This window comes from Geotrypetes seraphini, chromosome 4 (assembly GCF_902459505.1).
Source record: "Geotrypetes seraphini chromosome 4, aGeoSer1.1, whole genome shotgun sequence".
Lineage (NCBI taxonomy): Eukaryota > Metazoa > Chordata > Amphibia > Gymnophiona > Dermophiidae > Geotrypetes > Geotrypetes seraphini.
In genome coordinates this window covers 111,508,438-111,520,173 of record NC_047087.1, presented here as the reverse complement: position 1 = coordinate 111,520,173, position 11,736 = coordinate 111,508,438, and the positions used below count along the sequence as shown (strand labels likewise).

The 11,736-nt window shown below is 44.3% G+C and overlaps 1 long non-coding RNA gene across 1 annotated transcript in view; it reads left to right on the top strand.

Annotated features, from left to right (window-relative positions):
- The first annotated feature begins 646 nt into the window (after positions 1 to 646).
- LOC117359776 overlaps positions 647 to 11,736 on the top strand; it is a 61,828-nt gene continuing 50,738 nt past the window's right edge. Inside the window, exon 1 of the long non-coding RNA XR_004539296.1 lies at positions 647 to 739. This is a non-coding gene — a long non-coding RNA (uncharacterized LOC117359776). The remainder of the gene's footprint in view (positions 740 to 11,736) is intronic.

Below are 11,736 nucleotides of genomic sequence, written 5' to 3'. Positions count from 1 at the left end.
GTCTTGCCCAATATTTCATTCATATCATCATCCCCATCTGCAGAACCAGAATTCTCTACATCTTTACATCCCTCCTGGGTTTTTTAAGAGTAGTCATTAACTTCTGTCAAAAGGATGACTTCTTGTGGATTGCTGTTTAATTATCTTCTCATTCCAACCCATGTTCAAACCAAAGGAGATTAGAATCAGTAATAATGGGAAGAAAGAGCTGGAAGGCATTGCCGATGAGGGCTATGGAAGCTTGTGGAGGTCAGGGCTGACAGGGAGAAATAAAATAGTGCTAAATTTCAGGGATATATGAAGAAGGAACTTGTATATTTTATAAGCGAGCCACAACAGTGTCATCTGAACTATGGTATTGGCTATAGAAAGGTATTTAGGGCAACGGATGGCTGAACTATTTCAGGTTGTATCTGAACCAGGCGAGGGGAGTGATGTTCAATGATTGGAACAATATGGGATAGACCACCAATGAGCCAATGGGACTGGAAAACTCTAATATGTATGTGATAGATTGAGGGTTTTCCCTTTTTCAGATTGCAGTTATGCTACTGGGCAGCAGAGGGCGTTAAGCAATGAGGAGAAAACTACAAGTCCCAGAATGCCCTGAGCTTTGCAGATCAGTGCTGAGTCAGAGGGGCGGGACTCAGGAAGGAGAATTTCTGCCAGACTTTAATCAAGGAAGGAGAGGTCCTAAGGGAAGAGTTCCTTAAAAGAGAAAAAGCTGAAAGAAGCAGAGGTAAACCACAGTAAAATTCTTGTAGTAGGTGTGAGGCAAACTAATTTAAAAAAAAAAATGCTTTATTAATGTTAAAAGTGTTTGTGTAATGTGTGCTAGCTGTCCCTGGTAATTCAGGCCAGCCTGCTCCACAAGGCTAGCCGGCCACACTGGGACACTCTGCCACAATGTACTTTTAGCCAAATCATGTGGAACTCAATTCAGATCCTCATCCTTACTCTGTTTAAGCCTCTTTGGTTCAATTCAGATGCAATTAAATATATGTCAGACTTGTATTCAAACTACTGGAAGAGTTGTACAATTTTGGAATACTTCAAATATTTGCAAATATTCGAGTAAATCTGAAACCAGTCCAAAGACTTGGTAAAATACAGATTTTAAAAAGTACTGCTTCATTAAGGTAATTGCTGACTCTGTTTAGCCATCTAAATTCCAGCCAAATAGTCAAATGGTTAATGCAGTGGCCTGAGAACTAGGGGAACTGGGTTTGATTCTCATTGCAGCTCCTTGTGACCCTGGGCAAGTCACTTAAACATCCATTGCCCCAGCTACAAAGTAAATACCTGCATATAACTATGTAAACCACTTTGATTGAAACCACAGAAAGGCCAGTCTATCAGATCCTGTCCACTACCTTGAATTTGAACCTGGACAGAGGAGATCCATCCGTGCTTTTCTAGAAGAGCCACTTTGGAGGCAATTTTATAACACGACACCTCCATTTGGAAACAATAGTGACACTGGTGGTGAGCTCATTCTACAAGCGCACATGTGCACATAAGCATCCTTTTAGAACACTAGTGTAGACCTGACATCAGTGCGCCTAAATGTATGCATGACTATTTATGCCAGGTCTATGGTACCTAAATGCTGTAGGAATGCATGCAATGTAGAGTATCCTGTAAGTTGCCTGTGTAAATGTCAGTCACACCTAAGGCCCACTCATGCTTCAACCATTTGAATGCCTTCCTTCCAATTACATGGTATGTCATTTTAGCATATAAAATAGAATAGCATTTGGGAACATTGCTGACATACATGCGAGTAAGTGCATCCTTACCAGCATGGATATTATGAAATTGTCATGTAAATTTAAGTAGTGAGGGAGCTTATCAGTCTACTCACTACTACAGACCTGGTTGGAGTTTTTAGAATATGGTTTGGTTGACTGGATAGAAATCAAGCAGGGTAGTCTAAAACGACTACAGTTAATACAAAACACGGCAGCTAAACTAATTTTCGGGAAAAGAAAGTACGACCATGTCTCTCCTTTGTTGAGAAAGCTTCACTGGCTCCCAGTTCATTTTAGGATCCAGTTTAAGTGTGCATGTGTTATCTTTAAGTTTCTCTATAGAATATTTGACTCTTTATTCCCTTTATATTGGAATACTTCTAGATCTTGCCACTCGAGGACTACACAGAAATATAAACTATCGTTCCCCTCTTTTAGGGGAATCAGATCTGTCAGGAAGCTTAGCCAATCTCTTGCGTTCAAACTGGTAGAAACTTGGAACAGATTCCCTGACTGATAGATTGATAGGTCAGCTACAACAATTTTGTAAAGCCCTAAAACACAATATCTTAATGGCTTACCTACTGAACTGATGAATTGATAGCACTTTAACATTCTCTTTTTCATGGTCGCATCTTTTTATGTATTCTGGTCTTAATTATTTGTGAACCAAATCGAGCTCTGTTAGGAGATGACCCGGAATATAAACCGAAGAGTAGACTAGACTAAGGCTAATGCAGATCCTTTATCTGAAATTCTGAAAACTGAAATTTGATGCAAACCAAAAGTGGTCAATTTCACAGACGTGAGACATGCTGAAACCACACGGTTTCTCCTGTTCTCTGTGCACTTCAAGTCAGAGGGCTGGAAAAATTTCAAAGAGAGCTGCAGATTTCACTCAGGGTGACAGTGAGAAGCAGAAAAGGAAGTGTTTATCTCTGTCAATGGCACAGAAAATTGAGGTATTGAAGAAGCTTGATCACGGTGTATCTGTACAACGGCTGACTGAAGAATATGGTAGCAATGTTATTGCTTTAGGGTCGATCTTTTTTTACTTACCATTACCATACCCAAATCCCCAAAATTCAAAAAACTGAAATATGCCTGGTCCCAAGGATTTTGTATAAAGAATCTTGTACCTGTACTATCAAAAATTTTAAACAACAGAATGAAAGGGAGAGTAAGAAGAGCTCAACCTTGGGGTCCTGAGCTCCTGAAATTCTTTCAGTCTCCTAAGGGGGTGTTACTAATGGCCAAGCAACTAACATCCATGAATAAAGGAATAATCCCTGTGACATGCTGGAACTTGAAAGGCAGAGCAGAGATGTTTATTAAGTGACATCGATTCTCAAATTCACCTAACGTGAGTAGAGGGTTATTATCTTCACAACAGAAACAAAAGCATTTTTAAATGTTAAAATTAGACCAGAGCAGTATTAAACGGTGGTAATTCAACTGTGAAATTATGCTGGGCCATGACAGATGTCAGGGGGAGAGAAAAAAATGTGTTTTAAACTGCAACCATTCAGTGAAGAACCTGACCGGATTAGTATAATGGAAATGTAATTAACCCTTGTAACTTCATAGCAGACTTGTATGAATTTATTTGCAATGAGGCATCTATTCCTTCTGCATATTTATTTATTTTTTTAATTGTATTTGCATTTTAAGAATATAACCAAGCAATAACCACTTGTATAAAGAGGAACTATAGAAAAAATATGGGAAAAAATCTATATGATGTTTCAATGTTTTTTCTTTCAATTTTCCTCTTGTACATCACCTTGCGCACTTGAAGCTTATCGTACATTTTTTTCTTCTTGTGTATATTAATCTGAATCTTTACAAGGGACAAAAATATGGCAAAGGCTTGAAATGGCTTAGAACAGGGATCTCAAAGTCCCTCCTTGAGGGCCGGAATCCAGTCAGGTTTTCAGGATTTCCCCAATGAATATGCATTGAAAGCAGTGCATGCACATAGATCTCATGCATATTCATTGGGGAAATCCTGAAAACCCGACTGGATTGTGGCACTCAAGGAGGGACTTTGAGACCCCTGGCTTAGAACAAGGGTGGGCAATGAGGGCTGGAATCCAGTCGGGTTTTTAGGATTTCCGCAATGAATATGCATGAGATCCATTTGCATACAATGAGAGGCAGTGCATGCAAATGGATTTCATGTGCATTCATTGCGGAAATCCTGAAAACCCGACTGGATTCCGGCCCTCATTGCTCACCCCTGGCTTAGAACCTTAACAGCTTTAGCCTGGCACCGACATTGTCTCATCTCACTTAAGATTCTTGGTCTCATTTCATACGTGGGGCTGTGTGGGAGGGAGGGATCAATACTGTTTATTTGTCTTCTGCATATGGACAGTTTTAAGCAGGCTGTAGAAGGATATGCTGTATAAAAATACTCAGAATCTCTTTGTTAAATAAAAGAGGCTGACATGAGAGGGAGGTACCATCAGATAAAGCAATGATTTCATTTTTATCAAGTAACACATGCCACTTGACTTGGATTTAGAAACATGACGGCAGATAAATGTCAAATGGCCCATCTAGTCTGCCCATCCACAGTAACCATTATCTCTTTCTCTCTCTGAGAGATCCTATGTGCCTATCCCAGGCCCCCAAGGTGAGTTATAGATAGGACCATACTCAAAGTTAGCATCTGAGAGTTAAGAGAGCAATTCTATAATTTGGCATCTCAATGTAGGCACCACAACAGTACATACTGAGTGCCAATTCTATAATGGAATCTGGGTGCTTCTAAGCCATTCAACAATACTAGCATAAAGCCACTTTGCTACCGTACTTTAGGCATGACCACTTATGCCAGGTTAATGGCTGGCATAACTTAGCATGCCTAAGTGTGCCATACAAAGCACATAACTAATAAGTCATACATGTCTCTTAGCAATACACCTTGCCCATGCTGCCCTCCCATAAACACCCCCCTTGCAGTTATACACTATAGCACATATGCCCAGTTATAGAATTGCCCTGTAAATGAGTTGCCCAGGGTTATAAGAAGCATCAGTAGAAGAAGTAGGATGTGAACCCTGGGGTTTCATTTTTGCAGTCCAAGATTCTACCCCCTAGGCCAGGGGTCTGCAACCTTTAAGACATAAAGAGCCACTTGGACCCGTTTTCGAAAAGAAAAAAAAAACTTGGAGCCGCAAAACCATTATAAAACAAATCTAACACTGCATATATTGTTTCTTATCTTAATGCTATATACAGGATCACTAAATTGAAAATAAAATCATTTTTCCTACCTTTGCTATTTGGTGATTTCATGAGTCTCTGGTTGCACTTTCTTCTTCTGACTGTGCATCCAATCTTTCTTTCAGCCTCCTGTATGTTTCCTCTCCTCCAGACCTCATTCTCTCCTCCAACTTTTTCTTTCTGTCTCCCTGTTCCCCCTTCTTTCTGTCTCCGTGCCGTCCCCCAAGCCACTCGGTTTGCTGCCACCGCAATCGGGGAACAGCCCCCAAGCCACCGCCGTCCCAAGCTTTCCCTGCAGAAGTGTTGCGCTGACCAGCATTCCGCTCCCTGACGTCAATTCTGACGTAGGAGAGGAAGTTCCGGGCCAACAAGGCATTTCTCCTCATTCCATCCAGCCTGAGCCCCATCTCTCCTTGATCCAGCATTTCCCTTCTGTGTCTGTCAGAATTACCATTCCACCTATTTTCCAGCATCACCCTTCTTTGTGTCCATCTCACCTATATCCCTATCTCACCACTTTTTCAGAATCTTCATTTACGCCATGTTCACCATTTGCCCTTTCAATGTCTTTATCTCCCCCCACACACTTTTTCAGCATTACTTCTATGTCTCTATTTCACCTCCTCTTCATTTCCCCTCTGTATCTCTATCCTTATTCAGTAGGTCCTGCTTACTCTTTCTCTTCTTTGTGTCACTATCTCCATTTTCAGCTTTCCCCCCTTTTCCTTTGTTACTGCACCCTGTAGCTAGAATCTTTCCACCCTCCCTCCACTCCGGCCCAGCCCAGTATGAAAGATTTCCTTTTGTTTCCCTCCCCTCTCTCTTTCTTTCTCTCTTCTCCTCCCTCACCCACGAGTCCTGCATCTGGCCCTCTTCCTTCTACCTGCACCTGGCAACACCCCCCTGCTCCGCGGCTCTCTTCAGCAACTCGTCAGCAGCAGTGATCAAGACAAGCTGCCGACATCGAGGCCTTCCCTCTACGAGTCCCGCCTTTGTGGAAAAAGGAAGTTGAAACAAGCGGGACTCGCAGAGCGTAGGCCCCGACGTCAGAAGCTGCTGCTGAGTTGCCGAAGAGAGCCGCGGAGCAGGGGATGTGGCCGGAAGCAGGTAGAAGGGAGAGGGAGATAGGAAGGCTGTAGATCTCCGGAGCATGACACCGACCCCGGCCAGGATGATTTCTTTTTCAGGCACCTTACAAGTCCAGCGTCGTGGCGGGAAATAGCCATGCTGAGCAGTGAGCTCAGCACTACACAGATGAAAGCCTTGCTTGCTGATTGGTCCGGCGGCACAGCGCCGCCGGACCAATCAGCAAGCAAGGCTTTCATCTGTGTATGTGCTGAGCTCACTGCTCAGCGTGGCTATTTCCCGCCGCGACGCCGGACTTAAGCTGCATGCCTGCGTGACACACTACCGGAGCCGCAGCAAAGGTGGAAAAGAGCCGCATGCGGCTCTGGAGCCGCAGGTTGCCGACCCCCGCCCTAGGCCTTGCCTCCCAGACCAGGAAGTTTACTGCTTAGCATTTGTGCTTCTGGCCATCCAAATATAGCCAGTAGAGTGGCAGAATATATAGCCCTTGCCAAAGTCTCTAGTGATGTTTATGTTCCTGGCCAAATCCAAGGGCTTTTACCAATTCCTAGATCTTCTTGGCTTTCACTGCTTTTTGAAACTGTTGATAAGTTGTCCTCACTTGGATTTCAGACTGTTCTGTCTTGGTTTTGGGTTTCTTTCTTATTTCTTCCATGACACTTTTAGGGCTCCTTTTACATGGGTGCGTTAGGGCCTTAATGCGCAGAATAGTGCGTGCTAAATTACCGTGCGTGCTAAACCTTAACGCCAGCATTGAGCTGGCGTTAGTTCTAGAAGCGTAGCGCGGGTTTAGCATGCACTAAAATCCTGTATGCGCTAGAAACGCTAGCGCACCTTAGTAAAAGGAGTCCTTAGTGTATGCTCTGATAAATCCTTCTCGACCACTATTCAATTATCAATTAGTATAGCTCTGTATATATGATCTCCTTCCATAATGTATCCCTTGGTGCTCTTATCTCTATGGTTTTCAGTTTAATCTTCATACTGATAACTCCCAAACCTACTTCTCTACACCAGAAATTTTACCAAGAATCCAGGATGAAATATTGACTTGCTTGTCTGATATTGCTGCCAGGATGGCCAACCACCATCTGAAAATTAATCTGGCCAAGACAGAGCTTTTTAAACGGCTCTCCCCCCCTCCCCCCCCATACCCATCTCTCTCCTTCCTTTCTTGGTCTGTTTCAGTGGAAAACACTGTCATCCTTCTTGTCTCCTTGGCTTATAACCTTAGGGTCATCTATGACTCCTCACTCTCTCTCTACACATATCCAATAAATTGTCTGTAGTTTATTTCTCTATATCATTACCAAAATCCACCCTTTTTGAATACAGTGCCAAAATCCTTATTGACACTTGCATCTCCTCCTATTTAAAGTACTGCAACCTGCTTCCCACAGGTCTCCTTACTGAACCATCTATCTCCCCTAGAGAGTGACATGAGTACTGCTACTGCGGTAATATCATGGTTACCATGGTACTACTGCGGCAAATACTACAGTAATAGGAACAAGTTCAAGAAATCCCCAGGAATGCCAAGGGAACAGTAGGCCATTCTGTGGTAGTGCCCTGGGAATGGGAACCATTCCTGTGGTAATGGGGAGGCTGGATCCCCACATCATCCCAAGTAGGGGTGGCCTTATCATTAGGCTAACTGAGGTGGAGGTATCAGGTGGCATCTTTCATGGAGCGGCATCTTGTCACCCTCTGCACTCGCTTCAGCCCCCTCCCACCCAAGCCAACATCTCACCTTCCATTTTGTGCTCGCTCTCTCTGTACCAGCTCTTCTCTGCCCCTGATTCACCTTCATATGCAGCCCAAAGGACACTGCCAGCGGCAGCCAGTCACATACACTGCCCTGCTTTCAGCACAGGCATCTTCTCTCTACTGCGGCCAGCCCACTCTGATAAAACTTTCTGTTTCCTCAGAGGTGGGCCCACAGTAGAGAGAAGTTGCTGGTGCCGGTGGCAGAATAACGTGTGGGACTGGCTGCCACCAGCAGCATCCTTTAGGTTGCAAATGAAGGTAGATCCATGATGTGGAGCAATGAAGAGCTGGAACAGAGAGAGTGTGCGAGGAGACAGAGGGAGAGATGAACTGAGGCAGGAAGGTGGGAGAAGTTTCACTCTCGAGGGAAGGGGTGAGGGGAGAGAGAGAGAGCATGCAGGAGGCAGAAAACAAAAGTGTTGGATTCATGGAAGGGGAGGGAGAGAGATTGGATGGAAGAGGGCAGAAACAGTTTTCAAAAGGGTTTTTAACAAAGTTTTAAAAGCCTTAATATTTTCTTCCAGCCTTTTATTCCATGGTAAAAGATTCCATAAAATGAAATAGTGTTGAAAGGCATACACAGCGCTGTACATTTTGACATTTAATAGATGGCCCCTGCTCAGAAGATCTTACAATCTAACTTGGACAGACAAACATGACATATAGGGTTGGGAATGCAGAACCCAAGAGTGTTAGAGTTATGATTATGAACCTGTGTTTTCCAACCTCAACGAACTGTAAAATCTCCCTCTGTTTCAGAATTACTACTTTAGAACTCATGGATCATGGTATTTTCTCTGCCAAATTACTTTGTTGCACCTGCATAATTAAACTTTGATACTAACAATGCTTTGTCAATTCATTAGACATATTTCTTCATCCAGGGCATCTCCTGCAATTCCTTCACATCTGTCTGTTCATCTAACTGCAGTTCTCGAGGACCACAAATCAGCCTGATTTTCAGGATACCCAAATGAATATGCATGAGATATATTTGCATACAGCTAAAGCACAGCATGCAAACATATCTTATACATATTCATTATATTCGTAACAGATGTGGAGGAGTATAATAAAAAAATTCGAAGTCCCTTTTTGGCCTAGCCCAAAGTCGGCATTCTCAAAAAAACATCCAAAATGTGGGGAATTTTGAGAATGACCTACCTGTATGTTCAGGCATTTAATCGCCCAGACCACCACTACATCTATCTTTAACCCGTATTCCAGATCAAAAATTTGCCCAAGTCCCAAAAGCCCAAAACAAGACCTTTTAGGCATAGGAGGGACAAGTCCTTCGCCTAAAACCACGATTCTCTAAACAGCGTTTGTCATAAGCGCCAGTTAGAGAATCAGGGAACCCATCTCCCCCCCCCCTCCCCGCGAAGACTACAGCCGGAGAGATGCCCAATCTCTCCTTCCGGACACCCCTGAATCCGCCCACAATGATCGCCTGCAGGAGAGATGCCCAATCCCCCAAAAACCCCTGAATGATCACTGGCAGGAGTGATGCCCAATCACTCCTACCAGAACCCCCCTCCTCCCCCCCTGTGAACCCTGCAAACATCACCAACAGGAGGGATGCCCAGTCCCTCCTGCCGGAACCCCCCGCCCCTTAAGGCTCACTGCCCAGTCCCTCCTGTCGGTCATCCCCCCAAAGGTAGCCCACCCAGACCCCCCCCAACCTTTTTTAGATGGCCAGACGGACGTCCCGCCTTCAAGGGAATGGGGGTGGCCTAAGGGATCTGGCCAATCGGAATCTTAGGCCACTCCCAGCGCATCCCAGAATGCACTGGGAGACAGGCTTACGATTCCGTTTGGTCCAGGTGTCTAAAGTCCCTCCTGCAGGAGGGGCCTTAAACACCTGGGCCAATCAGGGCCTTAGGCCTCTCCCTTGTGCATCCTAGGATGCACCAGGAAGAGGCAGGCCAGCCATTCCAGTAAAGGTGGGCCTGCCAGTCGAACACAGGAAGGACCCATCAACCAGCCATCTAAAAAAGGTTAGGAGGGTCCAAGTGGGCTTGGGGGGCCCAGGTGGGCTATCTTTGGGGGGGTGAGTGGTGTCCAGCAGGAGGGTATAGGCATCCTTCCTGCTGGCGATGTTTGTGGGGTTCGCAGAGGGGTGTCCGGCAGGATAGATTGGGCATTCCTCCTGACAGTAGTGTTTGCGGGGGGAACAGGTTGCTTGGGCCGCTAAACTGATTGTGGCAGGCGTGATCAGCTCAGCGGCAACCAGATCAGAATTTATACCAGTTTTGACTTTGTCTAAGTCAAAACGTATAAGTTCCGTCCAGGCAACCTCGTCAAGCTTTCGATTATCGCTGCAGGATGACTAAGTTTGGTCGGCCCACATCCCACCCATCTCCTGCCCTAACCACTCCTTGTAAAACAGCCCTTTTCGCTCTGGGCACACAGCAGTAGTCAGAGGCCTAAAATTCCTCTTGGACGACCTGTCTTATTAGGCAGGTTTTTAGACATATTTTTGTTTCGATTTGAGCCCCATAATAAATGAAAAGACATAAGGACTTATATGGCAAAGGTAGAAAGCAGACTGGTGGCTCCAGTGATTACCTGGTCCATGCTTCTCTTAATACTGCACTGCTACCCTGTTCTTCGCTCTCCCACTATCAGCCTACAGAGGTTTTGGCTGAGAAAGGCCTAATTGTGCAACACATACACTTCCTGCAACTTATCAGTAATGAATTTTGTATGTGATAGTCAAAGTGGTGCCAACTCATTAGCTTCCACTGCTTGTCAAGGCATTACCAGTGCATTGATCGTCAATATCAATAAAGTGTTTAGTATTTAAAGAAGAAAAGAGCAACTGAAAATCAGCTGACAACTCCTTCCCTGCATATCTTTATTTCTACATCACCGATCATACCTTTATTTCTGAATCAATAAATTCAAAGAAAATGTATAATTTCAGACAGGAGAAGCTATGTAAATAGCCTATGTACATAAAAACCCCAGCTGTGAATTTGCAGACTCTCTCTTAAGATCAGAATTGTCAGAGCTGTAAATTGTAACTCCAAAGTGCCTGTTAATTAGACAGTTCTCTAACTCCATCTCTTTTTTTTTTTTTTTTCAATTCTTTTATGGCATGCACCCACAGCCACCGTTTGAAGTTTGCTGTCTATTATTTGTAATAAGAGTCTGTCATATTGTGCCTCATTATTCTCAGCAAATAGCACCTCTCCCCTCTCCCCCCACACTCCAGTGCTCCCAGAGTTTCAAAGCCTGTTAACATTTTGCCGACAGAATGCTTTTCACAAATGTCCACAGCAGACACAGGCATAGCGGATAAAACATCAACTGCTCAGAAGCAAATTACACAGAACAAAACCAGGAGAATGAATATGTAAGCAAGGTACTCATAGGAAATTCTCCTGTACATCTACCTCTACAGCTGGTTTGTTTGGTTTTTTTGTCATTCTTATGCATAGATGTGCAGTAATCTTGTACTGGTAGCTAGCGCTATATCCAAGGCTGTGTGAGTGCTGTGGCCACATAGGACACAAATATTCTCCTCTGCTCCAGGTACATTAGACAGACTGTGAGTCTCCCAGGACATATAGGGAAAAATGCTTGAGTATCTGATTTGTAACCTGTTCTGAGCTCCTTTGTGAGGGCAGGCTAAAAATTTTAAAAATAAATAACATTGCTCCTGGCCCAATGTCTCCTCTCATTTTTTGATGGTAAAGCAGGTGGGACAGGGGGCAAGTGTGCAGGGCCGCCATCAGAAATTTCTGGGCCCCTTACTGAGCAATCCTATTGGGCCCCCCACGCACCCCTTCCCCCCGGCCCCCCCTTCTTCCATGGGCTGAATACACACATACTTTTCTGTCACCGCACTCTTTGACCAAAAGATTTGTAAGCCTGCAACCACATCAAGGTAGACTCT